The sequence below is a fragment of the Schistocerca gregaria genome, chromosome 3 (assembly GCF_023897955.1).
Source record: "Schistocerca gregaria isolate iqSchGreg1 chromosome 3, iqSchGreg1.2, whole genome shotgun sequence".
NCBI lineage: Eukaryota > Metazoa > Arthropoda > Insecta > Orthoptera > Acrididae > Schistocerca > Schistocerca gregaria.
The window spans coordinates 59,847,941-59,866,013 of record NC_064922.1 but is presented as its reverse complement, the minus strand read 5'-3'; the positions used below and the strand labels follow the sequence as shown (position 1 = coordinate 59,866,013).

The 18,073-nt window shown below is 27.5% G+C and overlaps 1 long non-coding RNA gene across 1 annotated transcript; it reads right to left on the bottom strand.

The window, feature by feature from the left end:
• Positions 1–816: 816 nt before the first annotated feature.
• Positions 817–18,034, bottom strand: LOC126355115 (uncharacterized). The gene is made up of 2 exons (XR_007565446.1): positions 16,606–18,034; positions 817–1,747 (listed from the first exon to the last, which is right to left on the bottom strand). It is a non-coding gene; the product is annotated as an uncharacterized LOC126355115 (long non-coding RNA).
• Positions 18,035–18,073: the final 39 nt, after the last annotated feature.

Sequence of the window (18,073 nt, the reverse complement as noted above, 5' to 3'; positions counted from 1 at the left end):
CAATTATATTTGCTGCCAACCGTACTGCTAATGTACCTGGTCGAATAACATTACTAATTGTTTCAATTAGTACTATAAATGATATTAATGCAGGCGGTGTACCTTGTGGTACAAGGTGTGTAAATATATGATTAGTATGGTTAATTCATCCAAATAATATAAATCTTAGCCATATAGGTAGGGCAATTGCAAATGTTAATGCTAAATGTCTTGTTCTAGTAAAAATATAAGGGAATAATCCTATGAAATTGTTAAATAATATTATAATAAAAATTGAGATGAAAATGAATGTTGTTCCATTAAATGATTTTGGTCCAAGAAGTGTTTTAAATTCATTATGTAAGGTTAAAATTAGTTTATTTCAGATAATGTTAATTCGTGATGGTGTAAGTCAAAATAGTGATGGGATTAATAATAGTCCTAGAAATGTTCTAGTTCAATTTAATGATAAATTAAAGATGTTAGTTGATGGGTCAAATGTTGAGAATAGATTTGTTATCATTTTCAATTTAAGTTTTTTATTTCAATTGTTCCTTTTTCTGCTCTTTTAATAAGGTTAGGTTTAAATGAGAAGAAGTTTATTTGATTAAACAAGATTAATGTAGCTGAAAATATAATGAATAGTGAGAATCATATAAGAGGGGATATTTGAGGGATTTGGATATAATTTCCCCATCAGAAGTAGTCGTTAATTTACTATTATTTGGTTTAAGAGACCATTACTTACTTTCAGTCATCTGATAAATTTCAAGGTGTACTAATTTTTTTTAGTTACTTTAGATTGACACTCTAATGTTATTTATTTTAACTAACTCCTTAAATTATCTTAGATAATCACTTAATAAATAAATTTACTGAAGTTCTTTCAATTACAATTGGTATAAATCTGTGGTTTGCTCCACAGATTTCTGAGCATTGTCCAAAGAATAATCCAGGTCGATTTATTGTGAATGTTCCTTGATTTAACCGACCTGGCGTTGCATCAATTTTAACCCCTAATGCAGGAACTGCTCATGAGTGAAGAACATCTGATGCTCTTGTTAATACTCGTACTTCTGTATTTATTGGTAGGATTGTTCGGTTATCTACATCTAGTAGTCGGAATCCATCATTTTCTAGGTCTTGTTCTGGTGTTATATAAGTGTCAAATTCTACGTCTATGAAGTCTGAATATTCATATCTTCAATATCATTGTCGTCCAATGGTTTTAATTGTAATTATTGCATCTACTGAATCATCAAGTAAATATAATAGTCGTAATGATGGAAGGGCAATAAAAATTAATGTAATTGCTGGTAAAGCTGTTCAGATTGTTTCAATTAAATGTCCATGAAGTATATTACGTTTAGTATAGGCAATAAATAAGATATAACTTAGGGCATAACCTACAATTACTGTAATTAATAATAATACGACCATAGTATGAACATGAAAGAATGATAATTGCTCCATTAATGGTGAAGCTCCATCTTGAAGAGATAAATTTGATCATGTTGCCATTAATAAATATTTTCTAATAAAAGGTCAAACTTTTATTTGTAGAGCTTAAATCTACTGCACTAATCTGCCATATTAGAATCTAGAGATTAATGGTAATTCTGAGTAACTATGTTCTGCAGGAGGGTTATTTTGTAGTCATTCTGTTGATCTTCTTATGTTTGCTCTAAATATAATTGCTCGGTTTGTAATCATTCTTTCTCATATAATTACAATGAATATAATGATTCCTACAATAGAAGTTGTAGACCTAATTCTTGATACTACGTTTCATGATGTATATGCGTCTGGGTAGTCAGAGTATCGTCGAGGTATTCCTGCTAATCCTAGGAAGTGTTGAGGAAAGAATGTTAAATTTACTCCAATGAATATAATTGTAAATTGGATTTTTAATCATGTATTATTTATAGTTAATCCTATAAATAGTGGATATCATTGAATGACACCTCCTATAATTGCAAATACTGCTCCTATAGATAATACATAATGAAAGTGGGCTACTACATAATATGTATCATGTAATACAATATCAAGTGATGAATTTGCTAATACTAATCCTGTTAATCCACCAATTGTAAATAGGAAAATAAATCCTAGAGCTCATAATAATGGTGGATTGAACTTGAATTTAGTTCCATATAATGTAGCTAATCATCTAAATACCTTAATTACTGTAGGTACAGCAATAATTATTGTTGCTGATGTAAAATATGCTCGTGTGTCAACATCCATTCCTACTGTAAATATATGATGTGCTCATACAATAAATCCTATTAGTCCAATTGATAGTATAGCATAAATTATACCTAATGTTCCAAATGATTCAATTTTTCCTCTTTCTTGACATACAATGTGTGAAATAATTCCGAACCCCGGTAGAATTAAAATATAAACTTCTGGGTGTCCAAAGAATCAAAATAGATGTTGATATAGAATTGGGTCACCCCCTCCTGCAGGGTCAAAGAATGATGTATTTAAATTTCGATCTGTTAATAATATAGTAATAGCTCCTGCTAAAACTGGAAGTGAAAGAAGGAGAAGTAATGCTGTAATAGATCATACAAATAAAGGTGTTTGATCTAAAGTTATACTTTCTGATCGTATATTAATTGCTGTTGTAATGAAATTCACTGCACCAAGAATAGATGATACACCTACTAAGTGCAGTGAAAAAATAGCTAGATCTACAGATGCACCCCCGTGTGCAATAGCTCCTGCTAGAGGAGGGTAAACTGTTCATCCTGTACCAGCACCATTATCTACTATAGAAGATGTAAGAAGAAGGGTTAGTGAAGGTGGTAGTAATCAAAAACTTATATTATTTATTCGTGGAAATGCTATATCTGGTGCACCAATTATTAGTGGAACAAGTCAATTACCAAATCCACCAATTATAATAGGTATTACTATAAAGAAAATTATTACGAATGCGTGAGCTGTAATAATAACATTATAAATCTGGTCATCCCCAATTAGAGATCCAGGTTGGCCAAGTTCAGCACGAATAAGTATTCTTATTGATGTTCCTACTATTCCTGCTCATGCTCCAAATATGAAGTATAAAATACCAATGTCCTTATGGTTTGTTGAGAATAATCATTTTTGCGGTAAGATGGCTGAATTTTAGGTGGTAGACTGTAAATCTACTTATGAGATGTTTTCTCTCTTATCATATTTAGGTCTTATATTCAATTATGATTCTAGACTGCAATTCTTGATGCTCCTATAACTTCTGGAAATCAGAAATGGAAAGGTGCAGCTCCAATCTTTAATAATAGTCTAGATCTAATTATTATTGATGGGATAAATTCTGTTTCCCATCCCATGGGATGTTTTATTTGAATCAGCAAAATTGAAAATAATAATATTGTCGATGCTATTGCTTGGACAATAAAATATTTAATTGATGATTCATTTATTATTATATTTTTATTTCTTGTTAGGAGCGGAATAAATGAAAGTAAGTTGATCTCAAGTCCTATTCAAACCCCAAATCAGGAATTTGATGAAATGGACAGGATCGTTCCTATCATTAATGTTGATAGGAAGAGAAGTTTTGTAGAGTTGTTGGTCATTAAAAAGGAGAGGATTGATACCTCTATAAATGGGGTATGAACCCATTAGCTTGTTTAGCTTACCTTTTTACATTAAGGTGTATGATGCACGTTAGTTTTTGATACTAAAGGAGGTAGTTTAGTTCTATCTTATGTAATTTTAATGAAGGTAATTTTATTTACTTTATTTACCCTATCAAGGTAACCCTTTAATCAGGCACTTCATTTATTTAATATATAAATCGAAAATTTTTTTTTGAAATTCTTTTATGTATTATTTTGTTTAATTAGGATTAATTTATCCTGCTCATTTTATTTTTTTTATATATATATATAATAAATAATTTATATTAATATATTACATTTAATTGAAATTAAAGTATTATAAGTTCATCTTACCATTATCAATTGATTATTTTAATGCAATTATTTACCTAGGATTATAGCTACTTATGTTTTTAACTTAAAATAGGTTATTATAATATAATATATATAATACTATGTAATTTAATATTTAATATTATTATAATTGGATATAATAAATAAAATTATTAATTTAAATATAAAATATTATAATTAATATAAATAATTATATTAATTATAATAATATAATTATGTAAATTATCTATAATTAGATTATTTAACTAATATATATGAAAGTTAACTTAATATAAAAAAAAAGAATTCATATTAATAACATATTATATTAAATTACATAATTGTATAAAATATATTTATTATATTATTTAATCTTTCTTTATTTATTAGTGAAAAGAAAGATTAAATAAGAAAGAATATAATACATTTATTGCTATACATGTTCCATATTAATCTTTAATTATATATAATATAGAAGTTGTTGTGGTCATACATAGGGGGGGTTCTTTTTTTTTTTTGTTAATGTTTGTGGTTTTTTTCTTTTCTTTTCTTTAAATATTTGAATCTTTTATTTTTTCCTGAATTAATAGATTTAAAATTTTCTTATTTTTTATTTTTAAAAGTTTTATTCTTGCTTGTTTATTCACTTTTTCTTTGTATTATATGTAAGTTTTGTTAGACTAAATGTTCTTTTTGCAGTAATTTGATTTAATTATCAAGTGATTTTGGATTTAGCAATTGATTTAGTATCGGCATAATTCGTGCCAGCAGCCGCGGTTATACGATTGATACAAGTGAATATTATTGGTTAAAACAGTTGTTTATATTATTAGGGTTGAAATATAAATTTGTAAGGTGAAATGTTAAAATTTATTTGTGGCCCTTTTTATGAATCTGTGAAATTTAAATAATAAACTAGGATTAGATACCCTATTATTTTAAATGTTAATTATATTTACCAGGGTACTATTAGTTAAGGTCTTTAAACCCAAAGAATTTGGCGGTATCTCATTCCATTCAGAGGAACCTACCCCATGATTGATAATACACGATTTACTCTACTTAATTTATTTGTTTGTATATCTCCGTTATCAGAGAATCTTTTTAGAGTTATAATTCTCAAGATTTATAATTATAAAATATTTCAGGTCAAGGTGCAGCTTATAGTTAAGAGGAGGTGGGTTACAATAGATTTTTGTTTATAACGGATTTGATAGTGAAATACTGTTAATGAAGGTGGATTTGATAGTAATTTAATTTATTTAATTTAACTGATATTGGCTCTGAGATGTGTACACATCGCCCGTCGCTCTCATTATTGATTATTCTATTTTATTTTAAAGTAGCTTCAATTTAGATGAGATAAGTCGTAACATAGTAGATGTACTGGAAAGTGTATCTAGGAAGAGTTTCAAGATATAACTTATTAGTAAAGTGTTTCATTTACACTGAAAATTTTTCTGTGCAAATCAGGATATCTTGATTATTTATTTTATTATATTTATTTTTTGTTTATTTAATTATTTAATATAAATAATTTTATTGTATTTTTGTCTTAGTATATTTTATAGAATTGATTTTTTAAATTATAGTTTATTGGTAATGTAAGTGTTTTATGAAATATTATTTTAAATTTTTTTAAGTAGATTTTATTTATTGTACCTTTTGTATCAGGGTTTATCAAAATTTTAGTATTTATTTTACTTGTCTCGATTTGGGTTGATTTATAAATAATTTATAGTTTATGTATCATAATTATTATTAAATTATTTATAGAAATGAGATGTTAATCGTTTCCCAAGATATCTAGTTTCTTAAGAAAAAATTTAATTTTTTAAAGTTATTTGTTTTTATTTAATTTTTTAAGTAAAAATATTAACTTATTTATTCTTTAAGGGATAAGCTTTGAAGTTAATTACCTATAATTTATTTTATAGAAATATAATAGTAAGCTTTAAACCAGCTATCTTTAAGATTACGTTTTAGTTCATTATTTTTTATTTTGATTTTATAAATATTTTAGGTTTTTTATTAAGATTATTAATTTAATTTTAAAATTTTTGTAATAATGATAGAATTAGTATATTTATTTGTATGAAATTTTTACCTTGTGAACTTATTATAAGGAACTAGGCAAAATTGATTTCCGCCTGTTTATCAAAAACATGTCCTCTTGTTTATATTTTGAGGTCTGGCCTGCTCACTGAGCGTATTTTTAAAGAGCCGCGGTATTTTGACCGTGCAAAGGTAGCATAATCATTAGTCTCTTAATTAGTGGCTGGAATGAATGGCTTGACGAGAAATCAACTGTCTCTTAATAAATTTTTGAATTTAACTTTTGAGTCAAAAGGCTTAAATTCTTCTTTAGGACGAGAAGACCCTATAGAGCTTGACATTTTACTTTTATATAGTTTTTTGTTTGTCTTTCTATATTTAATGATGATGTTTTGTTGGGGTGACATGAAGAATAGATAAATTCTTCATTATTATATCATTTATTTATGTTTGTTATTTTGATCCATAATTTATGATCATAAGATTAAGTTACCTTAGGGATAACAGCGTAATTGTTTTTGAGAGCTCATATCGACAAAGCAGATTGCGACCTCGATGTTGGATTAAGAAAAATTTTGGGTGCAGGAGCCCAATGATTAGGTCTGTTCGACCTTTAAATTCTTACATGATCTGAGTTCAGACCGGCGTGAGCCAGGTCGGTTTCTATCCTAAGATTGTTAATCCATATTAGTACGAAAGGACCATATGGTTAAAATATTTTTTGTTATATTGATTAATATTAATTTATTTACTATTTTGACAGATTAATGTGTTGAATTTAGAATTCATTTATGCAGATTTTTTCTACAAATAGTATTGATACTTTATGATTTATTTATATTTATTTTGAATTTTCTTTTATTGGTTATTTGTGTTTTAATTAGTGTTGCCTTTTTAACTTTATTAGAGCGTAAGGTTTTAGGTTATATTCAGATTCGGAAGGGTCCAAATAAGGTAGGTTTTGTTGGAATTCCTCAGCCATTTAGAGATGCTATTAAGTTAATTTGTAAGGAGCAGCCAATTCCTATTATATCTAATTACCTACTTTATTATTTTTCCCCTGTTTTTAATTTAATGATTTCTTTAGCCGTTTGAGTAATTTTCCTTATTTAACTTATATGTGTTCTTTTTCTTATGGATTTTTATTTTTTTTATGTTGTACTAGATTAGGTGTTTATACTGTTATAATTGCTGGTTGATCTTCTAATTGAAATTATTCATTATTAGGTTCTCTTCGTTCTGTTGCTCAAACAATTTCTTATGAAGTTAGTTTAGCTTTAATTTTATTGTCTTTAATTATTTTAATTGGTAGTTTTAATATGTTTGATTTTATAAACTATCAGCTTTATTGTTGATTTATTATTATTTCTTTTCCTTTAGCTTTAGCTTGTTTTGCTTCTTGCTTAGCTGAAACTAATCGTACTCCTTTTGATTTTGCTGAAGGGGAATCTGAGTTAGTTTCAGGATTTAATATTGAGTATGGTGCGGGTGGTTTTACTTTAATTTTTTTAGCTGAATATACTAGAATTGTCTTCATAAGAATGTTATTGGCTTTAATTTTTTTGGGCGGTGATTTTTATTCTTTTATATTTTTTATTAAGCTTGCTATTATATCTTTTGGTTTTATTTGGGTTCGTGGAACATTACCACGGTTCCGTTATGATAAATTAATGTACTTAGCTTGAAAAAGTTTTTTACCTTTATCTTTGAATTTTTTTATTTTCTTTGTTGGTTTAAAGATTTTATTTATCTCATTTGTTTAGTGACATTTTTTGAGAAAAGTTAATAGAAGAGTTAAACTTCTAATTTTATGTTTTCAAAACATATGCTTTTCCTAAGCTAATTAACTTTATTCCTTAATTAATTTATCTCATGTGTTTGCAACATGGACATTAATTAAGAAATATGTGAAGTAAATAGTTGTTAAGATTTGACCTGTTATAATATAAGGTTCTTCAACAGGTCGTTTACCAATTCACATTAGTAAGCATACAACAACTACTATAATTCAGAATAAAATTTGATTAATAGGGTAAAATTGAATGCCTCGGAATGGTGTTTTATAATAAAATGGTAAAATTATTATGATTCTAATTGATAAAAATAATGCAATAACACCTCCTAACTTATTAGGGATAGATCGTAGAATTGCATATGCAAATAGGAAATATCATTCTGGTTGAATGTGAACTGGTGTTACTAATGGGTTGGCAGGTACAAAGTTATCTGGATCTCCTAATAGGTAAGGATTAATTAAACATAGTATAATTAATAATGATGTTATTATTACAAATGTAATAGAATCCTTAAAGGTAAAGTATGGATGGAATGGAATTTTTTCAATATCTCCATTTAGTCCAAGAGGATTATTAGATCCTGTTTGGTGAAGAAAAAATAAATGAATTGCTGCTATAGCAGCAATAATAAATGGTAATACAAAATGGAATGTGAAGAATCGATTTAATGTTGCATTATCAACAGCAAATCCTCCTCATACTCATTGGACTAAATCTGTTCCTAAGTATGGGATTGCTGATAATAAATTAGTAATTACTGTTGCACCTCAAAAAGATATTTGGCCTCAGGGTAAGACATATCCTATAAATGCAGTTGCTATAACTAAAAATAAAATCACTGTACCAATTATTCAGGTATGTATATATATATAAGATCCATAGTAAATTCCCCGTCCTACATGTAAGTAAATACAAATAAAAAATATAGATGCTCCATTTGCGTGTAAGGTTCGGATAATTCAACCATTATTTACGTCGCGGCAGATGTGTACTACACTACTGAATGCTATTTCAATATTTGATGTATAATGTATAGCTAAAAATAGTCCAGTTACGATTTGAATTACCAAACATAACCCTAATAGGGATCCAAAATTTCATCAAAATGAAATATTTGTTGGGGCAGGTAAGTCAATTAAAGAGTTATTAATAATTTTAATTAAAGGATGTCTTAATCGTAAGGGTTTATTCATTAGTAATTATCTTATTTTACGAATAGGTCCCTGATTAATATTGGTGATTTTAACAACTGCTAGTAGTGCTAAAAATAAATAAATTATTATTATTATTGTAATAATGAATGTTGGTCTATTATATAATTTTTCTAAAGATATTGTTATTTCTTGATAATTGATTGAATTATCAATATTTATAGTTTCGGTGTTTTTGAAAAAGTCTATAAATATAGATATATCTAGAATAATTAATATTAATATGATAAATACTCACATTATTAATGTAATAATTATAGTGATTGATTTAGGCTGAAATATTTCGTTTGATGCAATTCTTGTAATGTAAATAAATAATACTAGTATACCACCAAGAAATGTTAAAAATAAAATATATGATAATCAATATCTTTCTATTATTGTTCCTGTTATTAATCCAACTAGGAAGGTTTGAAGGATAATAAAAAGCATTATTGATATTGGGTGTCTTAATTTAATAAAATTAATATTTATTACATTTGATAATGATATAATTATTATTTTGATCATTTCAGGGGTTAGTTTATTTAAAATACCGGTTTTGGGGACCGATGATGGAAGCTTTTCCACCTCTGAAGTTTTAAAAGTGGGGGCTGGACTTATTTCCGGTTTACAAGACCGGCGTTTTTTTAAACTATTAAAACTAATGTTTATATTCTCTATTTTTACTTCTTTATTGATTTATTTTGCTGGTGTTTATGTTTTTTCTTCTAAACGTAAACATTTATTAATGGTTCTTTTGAGATTAGAATATATTGTTCTTTCTTTATTTATGTTAGTTATTGTTTTTCTTATTGAGTTTGATTATGATTATTTTTTTCCTGTTATTTTTTTAGTTTTTTCTGTTTGTGAGGGTGCTTTAGGTCTTTCTATTTTAGTTTCAATAATTCGTTCTCATGGTAATGATTTTTTTAATTCTTTTGGTTTATCTTTATGTTAAAGTATTTATTTATAACTATTTTTTTGATCCCTCTTTGTTTATTAAATAATTGTTGATGGTTGGTTCATTCTTTAATGTTTCTGTCGGGTTTTGTTTTTATAATTTGTGTTTATTCATATGCTGATTTTAATATAATTAGATATTATTTTGGTATTGATTATTTTTCTTTTAGTTTAATTTTACTTAGTTTTTGGATTTGTTCTTTAATAATCACTGCTAGCGGTTCAGTTTATTTAAGTTCATATCATTCTAATTTTTTTGGTTTTATGGTTTTGATTTTAATAATTATGCTTTATTGTTCATTTGCTAGATTAAGTCTTCTTTCTTTTTATATTTTTTTGAGGCTAGATTAGTTCCTACTTTACTTTTAATTTTGGGTTGGGGTTATCAACCTGAGCGTTTGCAGGCTGGTGTTTATTTAATTTTTTATACTTTGCTTGCTAGATTACCTTTATTATTAGTTTTATTTAAGGTTTATGATTTTTCTAATACTTTATATTTTCCTTTATTGGTTGATTTTGGTTCTTATTATTTTATGTTTTATGTATTTATAATTTTGGCTTTTTTAGTTAAGATACCTATGTTTTTGGTTCATTTATGACTTCCTAAGGCTCATGTAGAGGCCCCTATTTCAGGTAGAATAATTCTTGCTGGTGTTTTATTAAAGTTAGGTGGTTATGGTATTTTTCGTGTTATAAAGGTTATTTCTTATTTGGGTTTAAAGTTTAATTATTTTTGATTGTCTTTAGGTTTATCTGGGGGTGTTATTGTAAGATTTATTTGTTTTCGTCAGGTTGATTTAAAGTCTTTAATTGCATATTCTTCTGTTGCTCATATAAGAATGGTTATTGGTGGATTGATGACTATGAATTGATGAGGTTGTGTAGGTTCTCTTTCTCTAATGGTTGGTCATGGTTTATGTTCTTCTGGTTTATTTTGTTTATCTAATATTATTTATGAACGTTTAGGTAGACGAAGATTATTAATTAACAAGGGTATAATTAATTTGATGCCAAGAATGGCTTTATGATGATTTCTTTTAAGATCATCAAATATGGCTGCTCCTCCTTCTTTAAATTTGGTAGGTGAAATTAGATTATTAAATAGAATTATATCTTGATCTTCTTTTAGATTCTTTGCTTTGATTTTTTTATCTTTTTTTAGAGCTGTTTATACTTTGTATATATATTCTTATTCTCAGCATGGGAATTATTATTCTGGTGTTTATACTTGTTCTCTTGGTTATTTTCGTGAATATCATCTTTTACTTTTACATTGATTGCCTTTAAATATTCTCTGTTTAAAGGGTGAATATTTCTTTGTTTAGTTTGCTTAAGTATTTTAATTAAAAATATTGTTTTGTGGAATCAATGATATGAAGTTTTCCATCTTAGGCCGTGAATTTATTTTCTATTTGTTCTTTGAGTTTTTTTCTTTGTTTATTTCGAGAACTATAATTTTTATTTTAGGTATTTATTATTTAATAATTGATTATAGAGTTTTTGTTGAGTGAGAGCTTTTCAATTTAAATGGTTCTATAGTTGTTATAACTTTAATTTTGGATTGAATATCTCTTATTTTTATATCTTTTGTTATATATATTTCTTCTTTGGTTATTTATTATAGAGAGGATTATATATCTGGTGAAAAGAATATAAATCGTTTTATTATTATTGTTTTAATATTTATTCTTTCTATAGGTTTTTTAATTATTAGTCCTAATTTAATTAGAAATTTATTAGGTTGAGATGGTTTAGGTTTAGTTTCTTATTGTTTAGCTATTTATTATCAAAATGTAAAATCTTATAGTGCTGGTATATTAACAGCACTTTCTAATCGTATTGGTGATGTTGCTATTTTAATTTCTATTGCATGAATGTTAAATTTTGGTGGTTGAAATTATATTTATTATTATGATTTTATTTCTAATTCTTTTGAAATAAAGCTCATTACTATATTAATTGTTTTAGCAGCTATAACTAAGAGAGCTCAGATTCCTTTCTCTTCATGACTTCCTGCTGCTATAGCAGCTCCTACTCCTGTTTCTGCTTTAGTTCATTCTTCTACTCTTGTTACTGCTGGTGTTTATTTATTAATTCGTTTTAGACCAATATTGGATACTTATAATTGTGGTTGATTTTTACTTTTAATTGGTTGTATAACTATATTTATGGCTGGATTGGGCGCTAATTTTGAGTTTGATGTAAAGAAGATTATTGCTCTTTCTACTTTAAGATAACTTGGTTTAATAATAAGAATTTTGGCTATAGGTTATCCAAAGCTTGCATTTTTTCATTTATTGGCTCATGCTTTATTTAAGGCATTATTATTTATATGTGCAGGTAAAATAATTCATAATTTGAAGGATTCTCAGGATATTCGTTTTATAGGATCAATTGTTAATTTCATACCTTTAACTTCAGTTTGTTTTAATGTTTCTAGTTTATCTTTGTGTGGAATACCTTTTTTAGCGGGATTTTATTCAAAGGATTTAATTCTTGAGATGGTTTGTTTAAGATGAATTAATTGTTTAATTTTTTTTCTTTATTTTTTTTCTACTGGTTTAACTGCTTCTTATTCTTTTCGTTTGTTTTATTATTCAATATCTGGTGATAATAATTTTTATTCTAGATTTTCTTTTGATGATAAGGGTTATTATATTTCATTTGGAATAATTGGTCTATTGTTTGTTGCTGTTTTTGGTGGTAGTCTTTTATCTTGATTAATTTTTCCTATTCCTCATGTGATTGCTTTACCTTATTATTTAAAGTTTTTAACTATTACAGTTGTTATTTTAGGTGCTTATTTAGGTTATCTTATTTCTAATTTTGATTTTTCTCATAATTTATTTTCTTTAAGTATACTTTCTTTTGTTAGATTTGCTGGTTCTATATGATTTATACCTTTTCTTTCAACTAAGTTTATTAGATATATTCCTTTAAAAATAGGTTATTATTCATCTAAGTCATTTGATTATGGTTGAGGTGAATTACTTGGTGGTCAAGGTTTATATAGATTATTTATTTATTTAATTGGTTATAATCAAGGTTGATATGATTCTAATTTCAAGATTTATCTTTTAACTTTTATTTTTTGAATATTTATTTTGGTAATATTGTTTTTCGTTTACTTAAATAGCTTATAATTAGAGCGTGACACTGAAGATGTTAAGGAAGTATTTTTACTTTTAAGTATTTATAAATATAGATATATTATTTTTACAGTGAAAATGTAATGTTTTATTTAAACTATATAAATTTTAGAAATGTTAACGGAGTTTAACCGCTAATATAAAAAGTTAGCAGCTTTCATATTGGCTTTACATTTCCTTAATTGGAACTATTATAGTTCAATTATATTATTAACAGTAATACGCCTCTTTTTGGCTTCAATTAATAAGAATAAGGGTAGTACATACCAATCTTCCAGGTCGAAACTGACTGCAATATTTCGCTTCTTATTCTATTTAAGGTTGATTGATAATATCAAAACTTTTTGAATGCAACCCAAATGTTATATTTAACTACAACCCTTTATTCTGCTCATTGTAATGCTCCTTGGTTTCATTCATGGTATAGTCCTCCTAATAGAACTAGAATAAAAAATATTGTTGATACTGTTCAGATTATAATGTCTGAAGTTTTAAAAATAATTACAATTGGTAGAATTAGTGCAATTTCTACATCAAAAATTAAAAAGATTACTGCGATTAGGAAGAATCGTATTGAGAATGGTATTCGTGCTGATCTTTTTGGATCAAACCCACATTCAAATGGTGATCTTTTTTCTCGATCATTAATTAATTTTTTTGATAGTGTTGTTGCCAGGATTATAACAATTATTGGAATAATAAATCTAATGAAAACTCTTGTTGATAGAATTAGAATTGTTTTTCTTGATTTATATCAAGCTTTCTGATTGGAAGTCAAATGTACTATTTATACTAGAAAAACAATTATCTACCTCATCAATAAATAGAGATAAATAAGAATAATCATACTACGTCTACGAAGTGTCAGTATCATGCTGCTGCTTCAAATCCAAAGTGATGTCTTGGTGAAAATTGATTTATTGAGTGTCGAAGTAGACATGTTGATAAAAAGATTGTTCCAATAATTACGTGTAAACCATGGAATCCTGTTGCAACAAAGAATGTTGATCCATAAACTGCATCTGCAATGGTAAAAGGTGCTTCTCAATATTCATATGCTTGAAGTATTGTAAAGTATAGTCCTAATAACACTGTGAAGAATAATCCTTGTAGTGCTTGAGTATGATTAGATTCCATTAAACTATGATGTGCTCATGTTACTGTTACTCCTGATGCTAAAAGAATAGCTGTATTAAGTAATGGAATTTGTATAGGGTTAAAGGGTTGAATTCCTATTGGAGGTCATAGTATTCCTAGTTCAATTGTTGGTGCTAATCTTCTTCTAAAGAATGCTCAAAAAAAAGAAACGAAAAATAATACCTCTGATGCAATAAATAAAATTATTCCTCATCGTAATCCAATTGATACAAATCCTGTATGTAATCCTTGATATGTTCCTTCTCGTACTACATCTCGTCATCATTGAATTATAGTTAGTAGGGTAATTCCAAATCCAATTATGAATAAGTTAATATTAAATAGGTAGAATCATTTTGCTAGTCCTGATACTAGGACTATTGCTCCAATTGCTCCTGTTAATGGTCAAGGTCTATAGTCTACTAAGTGGAATGGGTGGTTTGAGTGAGTTGTTAACATAGGTTTAATATACTTCTCTAGAATATAGAGTTCTTAGAATTGAGAAAACATAGGCTTGAATTATTGCTACTGCTGATTCTAGAATTAATAGAAGTATTTGTCCAATAATTAGTAATGAGATTAAGTTTATTGCTATAGATGGTCCTGTGTTTCCTAATAAGGTTAATAATAAGTGTCCTGCAATTATATTTGCTGCCAACCGTACTGCTAATGTACCTGGTCGAATAACATTACTAATTGTTTCAATTAGTACTATAAATGATATTAATGCAGGCGGTGTACCTTGTGGTACAAGGTGTGTAAATATATGATTAGTATGGTTAATTCATCCAAATAATATAAATCTTAGCCATATAGGTAGGGCAATTGCAAATGTTAATGCTAAATGTCTTGTTCTAGTAAAAATATAAGGGAATAATCCTATGAAATTGTTAAATAATATTATAATAAAAATTGAGATGAAAATGAATGTTGTTCCATTAAATGATTTTGGTCCAAGAAGTGTTTTAAATTCATTATGTAAGGTTAAATTTAGTTTATTTCAGATAATGTTAATTCGTGATGGTGTAAGTCAAAATAGTGATGGGATTAATAATAGTCCTAGAAATGTTCTAGTTCAATTTAATGATAAATTAAAGATGTTAGTTGATGGGTCAAATGTTGAGAATAGATTTGTTATCATTTTCAATTTAAGTTTTTTATTTCAATTGTTCCTTTTTCTGCTCTTTTAATAAGGTTAGGTTTAAATGAGAAGAAGTTTATTTGATTAAACAAGATTAATGTAGCTGAAAATATAATGAATAGTGAGAATCATATAAGAGGGGATATTTGAGGGATGTGGATATAATTTCCCCATCAGAAGTAGTCGTTAATTTACTATTATTTGGTTTAAGAGACCATTACTTACTTTCAGTCATCTGATGAATTTCAAGGTGTACTAATTTTTTTTAGTTACTTTAGATTGACACTCTAATGTTATTTATTTTAACTAACTCCTTAAATTATCTTAGATAACCACTTAATAAATAAATTTACTGAAGTTCTTTCAATTACAAATGGTATAAATCTGTGGTTTGCTCCACAGATTTCTGAGCATTGTCCAAAGAATAATCCAGGTCGATTTATTGTGAATGTTCCTTGATTTAACCGACCTGGCGTTGCATCAATTTTAACCCCTAATGCAGGAACTGCTCATGAGTGTAGAACATCTGATGCTCTTGTTAATACTCGTACTTCTGTATTTATTGGTAGGATTGTTCGGTTATCTACATCTAGTAGTCGGAATCCATCATTTTCTAGGTCTTGTTCTGGTGTTATATAAGTGTCAAATTCTACGTCTATGAAGTCTGAATATTCATATCTTCAATATCATTGTCGTCCAATGGTTTTAATTGTAATTATTGCATCTACTGAATCATCAAGTAAATATAATAGTCGTAATGATGGAAGGGCAATAAAAATTAATGTAATTGCTGGTAAAGCTGTTCAGATTGTTTCAATTAAATGTCCATGAAGTATATTACGGTTAGTATAGGCAATAAATAATATATAACTTAGGGCATAACCTACAATTACTGTAATTAATAATAATACGACCATAGTATGATCATGAAAGAATGATAATTGCTCCATTAATGGTGAAGCTCCATCTTGAAGAGATAAATTTGATCATGTTGCCATTAATAAATATTTTCTAATAAAAGGTCAAACCTTTATTTGTAGAGCTTAAATCTACTGCACTAATCTGCCATATTAGAATCTAGAGATTAATGGTAATTCTGAGTAACTATGTTCTGCAGGAGGGTTATTTTGTAGTCATTCTGTTGATCTTCTTATGTTAGCTCTAAATATAATTGCTCGGTTTGTAATCATTCTTTCTCATATAATTACAATGAATATAATGATTCCTACAATAGAAATTGTAGACCCAATTCTTGATACTACGTTTCATGATGTATATGCGTCTGGGTAGTCAGAGTATCGTCGAGGTATTCCTGCTAATCCTAGGAAGTGTTGAGGAAAGAATGTTAAATTTACTCCAATGAATATAATTGTAAATTGGATTTTTAATCATGTATTATTTATAGTTAATCCTGTAAATAGTGGATATCATTGAATGACACCTCCTATAATTGCAAATACTGCTCCTATAGATAATACATAATGAAAGTGGGCTACTACATAATATGTATCATGTAATACAATATCAAGTGATGAATTTGCTAATACTAATCCTGTTAATCCACCAATTGTAAATAGGAAAATAAATCCTAGAGCTCATAATAATGGTGGATTGAACTTGAATTTAGTTCCATATAATGTAGCTAATCATCTAAATACCTTAATTCCTGTAGGTACAGCAATAATTATTGTTGCTGATGTAAAATATGCTCGTGTGTCAACATCCATTCCTACTGTAAATATATGATGTGCTCATACAATAAACCCTATTAGTCCAATTGATAGTATAGCATAAATTATACCTAATGTTCCAAATGATTCAATTTTTCCTCTTTCTTGACATACAATATGTGAAATAATTCCGAACCCCGGTACAATTAAAATATAAACTTCTGGGTGTCCAAAGGATCAAAATAGATGTTGATATAGAATTGGGTCACCCCCTCCTGCAGGGTCAAAGAATGATGTATTTAAATTTCGATCTGTTAATAATATAGTAATAGCTCCTGCTAAAACTGGAAGTGAAAGAAGGAGAAGTAATGCTGTAATAGCTACAGATCATACAAATAAAGGTGTTTGATCTAAAGTTATACTTTCTGATCGTATATTAATTGCTGTTGTAATGAAATTCACTGCACCAAGAATAGATGATACACCTGCTAAGTGCAGTGAAAAAATAGCTAGATCTACAGATGCACCCCCGTGTGCAATAGCTCCTGCTAGAGGAGGGTAAACTGTTCATCCTGTACCAGCACCATTATCTATTATAGAAGATGTAAGAAGAAGGGTTAGTGAAGGTGGTAGTAATCAAAAACTTATATTATTTATTCGTGGAAATGCTATATCTGGTGCACCAATTATTAGTGGAACAAGTCAATTACCAAATCCACCAATTATAATAGGTATTACTATAAAGAAAATTATTACGAATGCGTGAGCTGTAATAATAACATTATAAATCTGGTCATCCCCAATTAGAGATCCGGGTTGGCCAAGTTCAGCACGAATAAGTATTCTTATTGATGTTCCTACTATTCCTGCTCATGCTCCAAATATGAAGTATAAAGTACCAATGTCCTTATGGTTTGTTGAGAATAATCATTTTTGCGGTAAGATGGCTGAATTTTAGGTGGTAGACTGTAAATCTACTTATGAGATGTTTTCTCTCTTATCATATTTAGGTCTTATATTCAATTATGATTCTAGACTGCAAT